The sequence below is a fragment of the Amia ocellicauda genome, chromosome 2 (genome assembly GCF_036373705.1).
Source record: "Amia ocellicauda isolate fAmiCal2 chromosome 2, fAmiCal2.hap1, whole genome shotgun sequence".
NCBI lineage: Eukaryota > Metazoa > Chordata > Actinopteri > Amiiformes > Amiidae > Amia > Amia ocellicauda.
In genome coordinates this window covers 11,940,994-11,946,993 of record NC_089851.1, presented here as the reverse complement: position 1 = coordinate 11,946,993, position 6,000 = coordinate 11,940,994, and the positions used below count along the sequence as shown (strand labels likewise).

General features: G+C 34.3%; 1 protein-coding gene across 4 annotated transcripts in view; it reads left to right on the top strand.

The window, feature by feature from the left end:
- The first annotated feature begins 254 nt into the window (after positions 1-254).
- Positions 255-6,000, top strand: part of l3mbtl4 (L3MBTL histone methyl-lysine binding protein 4) — a 94,630-nt gene continuing 88,884 nt past the window's right edge. For all 4 annotated transcript variants that reach the window (XM_066718703.1, XM_066718712.1, XM_066718694.1 and 1 more), the window contains exon 1: positions 255-340. The gene's annotated coding sequence lies outside the window, so the exon portion shown is untranslated. The remainder of the gene's footprint in view (positions 341-6,000) is intronic.

Below are 6,000 nucleotides of genomic sequence, written 5' to 3'. Positions count from 1 at the left end.
AAAAAAAAAAAAAAAGCAAGCACCAGTCATTTCTAGTTAGTGAAAGGAAAAGTGTTACAGAATAGCCAGCACACTAATATGCACCAGATATTAGTCATTATATGTAACCTAACTTAAAATGTAATACAACACACAGGAAATGAAGTGAAATACAACGTTTTTAAGTGATTGCATGGTTATTATAGACCATATCCGACACGCCGCTCTCCCACCTGTTCCGAAACGAGCCGCTGCCGAGCGTCGCCTCCGATAGAGGGCACCCCCCCGCGCATGCGCACTCGGCGCCGAGGACCTCCGCTTCTGCTGTCACAACGAAGGGGGCAAACTGTCTGCCGTGTGGGTAAGAAATTAATAACATTACTTACGACCGCAGGGATAGTGCGCTTTATTTCACAGGGGGAGAAAGTCAATACGGGAGAATAGCGACAATAACATAGCCAGGCGGACAGACGGACATAGTTCTGGGGAAGATGTTGTTGCTGTGCTTTTCCTACGGCGTGCAAATCCGTTTTGAGATTATCTCATGTTTTCTTGTTATCCTAACATATTTATAAGGTGTTCCCCCCCCCCCACCCCCCATACCCGGTGTTGTGCCATTATAAAATAACCAGAAAAACCAGAGAGCAAATATAGTGTTATCGGCGCACAGCATGCTTTTGCCAACCCTTTACATATTAAAGTGTGAGCAAGAGCCTAAAGTGAAACTATTATTTTTTGGTTCTCGGAAATGTTTCCTTTCTATTTGGTCTTTCTGAAACATTTTTGGTACTGAGCAACTCTTCCTGAAAGTGTGTCTTTGCTCTGACAACTGTTTACATCATCATTTATGAAAAGAGATCTGTCTCTTCTGGGACTGGACCTCAGTTGTTCTTCAATATGTGGTGCTTGTGCTAGTAGTAGTAGTGGCGTTGTTGCCAGTTTCCTCTCGCAGTTTAATTTTAATTAGTTTCTTATTCTTTGCTTTACATACCTCCGCCATTTTGATTGTAAATGTGTTTTCTTTTTTAATTTGGGATGAGGTTTATGAGCATCTATCGGAAAGCTAGTTTCTACTCCCGAAATAAGTGACTGATGTGGCTTACACCGAGCATGCAGTATGTTTTCCTCGGCAGTTTTGTCTGTTTCTGTTGGTCGTGTGTGAAAATCAATTCAATTAGGCTCAAGTTTATCCTCAAAAAGTCTGCCAGAGAAATGCAATTAACTGGCTTTCTTTTGTATGTGTGGAAACTCCGTTGATTCCTCTTGATGGGTTGACTGGTTGGAGCTCACGCTGTTGTGACGTTGCGACCTTTAGCTGATTTTTGTTCTTGTGAATTGGAAAGAAAAGTGATATTGTGATAGAAATCCAGAATCCAGAAGTCAATAATTCAGTTAGATAAAACTGAAATAATGTTTGAACTCCAACTTGTTGATATAATCAATCTGAGTTATGCAATATCTTGTTTGCTTTAATACTATCTTACATATCCAAGTTGTGCAATGATGTATTTTTCTTGACCTAACACTGCTTATAAAACATTATTTTTATTTTAGGGCAAAGGTGTCTTATTTGTATTGGATCCTTGTGACACTTACTCTATCATATACTTAAACCAAACATTTCAATTTTAACTTTAGGTTTTTACTTTTTACAGTATTCCCAAAATTAGCATTAGCAATTTCATTTTTATTCTTAAAAGGAATGTGTATTATGCTTAATTATAAATTGCTTACATTGAAAACAAAGTTTTAAGTTATTTTAAGCATGGGAGTTTTAATTCAGTCTTCCTTTAATGCCTTACAGATCACATAAGTTACTTGTTAGTAGCCAGCCATTGGAGGGTTGTGCAGTAGAGTTAACCTTTTAAATGACAGTTTGGGCTTTTCTTTTTCCAACCTATATTTTAGATAAGTCATCAGTTAAAAAAAAACATTTGACTGCATGATTAAATCACTACTGATTATTGATTTTAATTCCAAAACGCATTACTTTATATTAGTGGAAGCTTGAACAAGGTCATTGTCTTAGAAATTATGTTACAAAGGTATTGATAATAAGTTCCCTCAGCACTGAGTTGCCAACCTGAGACAAAAGACAACTTATTTACTGAGGGTAGGCACTACCCTGACTCTGAATAATGGCAGCGTTTTCAGATCCCCTGTAGGTCAGCATCTTCAACACAATATATTATAAAATTGGATATAAAATCGTTTGAAATCTTAGAGGTTCAAAACATGTGAGCTACATTTAATCATAACAGAATCTTTTTGGAATGTGTTTTGTAGCCAATTACAAAATTAAAAATAAATAAATAAATAAATAAATAATATAAGAAACAAATTTAAGATGTTTTGTGACTTTTATTAACCCATTTAGATGGTGTTGTTGGTGGTGTATATAGGAATGTAAAATGTAGCCATGTTGTTTTTCTGTTACTCATAGAGAAGGAATGTAGTGAGAAACATTTGAACTTGTTTAAAGTTATTTTCTTAATAGATCTACATCTAAGGAAAAGATTCAGTAACACCCTTGAAAGTGTTGGTACTATTTAACATTTGTACTTCAGGATTAAACATGTACTTGTTATTATCTCTCTATATCACTAATGAATCTCAGTATTTTCTTTTTTCAGTTTTCTTTGTGTAAATATTTTAACACATTTATTTTGGAGATTTCAGTTATAGAAGCATATCTTTTCAGAAAGCTGTATGCTTCTGAAAGGTTCTAGCACGATTATAAAGCCCTTAAATTGTGATTTTGGATACATGGGATAGATTTTGAACCATTAGTATGGTGTAAATTTCTGATCCAATTTACATGGAATAATGTTAATATAAAACATCCCAGTCATTAGCCATTGTTGATTTAAGGATCACTCTGTTGGACAGTTGCTGTAGCACAAAGGAGCATATTAGCACCAATACACAAAGGGGCATATTTAAAGCTGCTGTACTACACCAGCACACAGTAAAATAAGATGAATTACGTTTATCTTAATGTTTTCTTCAAATATGACATGGCACTAGCAGTTCTAAATTTGAATATGTAAACAGTAAGTTATTGTCCACAAAAAGTAAGTTGCTTAAAACTCAGGATTCAGTGTAGCTGAACATACAATTTGATGATATTATTATTATTATTATTATTATTATTATTATTATTATTATTATTATTATTATTATTCAGTGTCCTTATCCAGCGACAGTGCTCAAGTTTTTCATACTTGGACAGCTCTGATTTGTGTAGGGTTAGATTTTGATTGGTACAAATTAAAGTGTTTTGTTTAGTACATTTGCTGCTTGGTCAGCAATTTGATTAATGTGATAAAGTCCAACAGAGATTAGAATGTACTGTTGTAGAACATCATGCATGAGGATTTAAACATATTTTGAAGATTAAGACATTTCACAGTTGTTAAATGTTAATTCTGGCAAAGTTTTTTAAATTCCAATTCCAGTTCCACCTCAGTTCAGTCTGGTCTGTTACACCCATACATAATCAATTACAATTCAATTACATTTCCAATCCATGAAACAATAGATTGTATTTTTAATTTTAATATAATAACTCAAATTCATATGATATATACATATCTTTTATTGCTTCTTTCCTCCTGAAATATTAATTCTTGGTCCTTAACATTATGATTTACACTCATATTATTGTACTAAAAAACTACGAACTTAATGTTGTCTACAGATGTACATGTGATACATAATTAGTATGAAACAAGTTATTTAACAGCTGAGGTGTTAACTTGACACTATTACTCCAGGCTTCACCAGACATACCACCACACCTAGGCCCAAACCTTTCATAATCAAAGTACACAATGCTTTGCCAATGTAGCAGCGATGCTTTTTTAAGTTTAATATAGACTATATTAAATATATAGGTTGGCCTATTTATAGAATTCAGTACAATGGAAACATGTAACCATTCTACAGAGCTGTAAGGGAATGTGCATTCCTTATCATTATTATTATTGTGGTTGGAAGAAAGTTTAACAAAATGTTTTATTGTAAACCTTTGTTTGATCTATGCCAAAGGTCACAAGGTCACTTCTTATGATGCAGTTGGTACATTAAGGAAGATGTGACAGGCACAGATTTTCTTTTATAACCTGTTTAAAAATGCCCCTAGAATGTAACTTGAGGAAAATGATCTAATCATAAGCAAAGTTTTTGTTTTGCTGTGTTCATATTAAACCTTTCTGTTGAAATCGGTGAAACTGATGTACATTATTTCAGGCAATGCAGTGCAAACTGTTTGTGCAAAAGTGGGTGGAGTTTAATGGAATTGAAAGCTCCAGCTGCAATTCTGTAACTCAGATTGTTCCAATACAATCCCTTCTAGAATTAAATTGGAATTGGACAATTACAATTTAGTTTAGGAATTGATTCCAACTCTATAAAACACATTTCTTTTGAAGCATTGGTATTACCATAACAAGATACACACATTTTAGAATTAATTTTGTTTAGTCCAGCTTTAGCACCAGTTAATTGCAGTTTTAGGTCTAGCTGGGGGATCTGAAACCAATCCTGTTGCTGTTTATTTTTATTTTCTGCTTAATTAAATGCTGTCAGTCCTTCAATTACAATGGTTTGTATCAGTTTTAGTTAATAAGGGTGAGAGACATATCTTTGGCTGATATGCCGTTACGTTAGTACAGTATTCAGTTTGATTCTTGTATTGTCTGATTTATCTGGCGGCATAACCCAAAGTGGCAGAGCTGTGAGCCTTCACAAATTGTGCCTGTGCTGAGCTTTACAGTGGTTAAATGAATTATTAGCCATTTCTGTTGCTTAAAAATAAGCTTGTAAGCTTAAACATAACCTTAAATTAATTCCCTCATTTAAAGCCCTCTTTTGTTTTGCTGTTATTGTAATCATCTTTGGTTACATTGCCCAGGATCAGGAAGGGAAATGGATTGCTTGCAATAGCAAATTGGTGCACAAAGCATGTTATCTGGGATGCAAATTCATTTTTTTTCATTACAGTAATTAGAGAGAAGAATGTTTCTTGTTAATATCAGATCTACATGCAGAGAACAAGACAAATGTGAGTTAAAATGTGATTATGATGCATTCTTTCTATTTTTTTCTAGTCTATTTTCAGGGTATTTAAATAGCAAATCTTGATTGTCTTATTAAATGTGTACAATAGAAACATAATTTGAAATGAATAGCCTGTTTTGTAAGTTTGTTACCTATATTGTTATCTAGCTAAATAGTTGAGTAGAAACATGTTAACACACTACACCTTTGATACTAGGAAAATGAAGAATAGGTCAAAGATAAAACAACTGTACAAAACAAATATTACACCATATTGTTCATTGCTAGTGAATACTTTTATTTTCTATCACTACAATTACTGAACATTTTCACAGCTCATTCTTTCTACATTTATTTAGAATCACTAAAACTTCCTTTTTTCTCTTTAAATACATATGTAATATAGACTACATCAAAAGCATTTTTGGCTGATAGCCAGAGTTAAAACAAAATGTAATAACATTAGATATTATGCAAATATTTACAGATGAGAGTACTTTTTCTTATCAGATGTACACTCACCTAAAGGATTATTAGGAACACCATACTAATACTGTGTTTGACCCCTTTTGCCTTCAGAACTGCCTTAATTCTACGTGGCATTGATTCAACAAGGTCCTGAAAGCATTCTTTAGAAATGTTGGCCCATATTGATAGGATAGCATCTTGCAGTTGATGGAGATTTGTGGGATGCACATCCAGGGCACGAAGCTCCCGTTCCACCACATCCCAAAGATGCTCTATTGGGTTGAGATCTGGTGACTGTGGGGGCCAGTTTAGTACAGTGAACTCATTGTCATGTTCAAGAAACCAATTTGAAATGATTCGACCTTTGTGACATGGTGCATTATCCTGCTGGAAGTAGCCATCAGAGGATGGGTACATGGTGGTCATAAAGGGATGGACATGGTCAGAAACAATGCTCAGGTAGGCCGTGGCATTTAAACGATGCCCAATTGG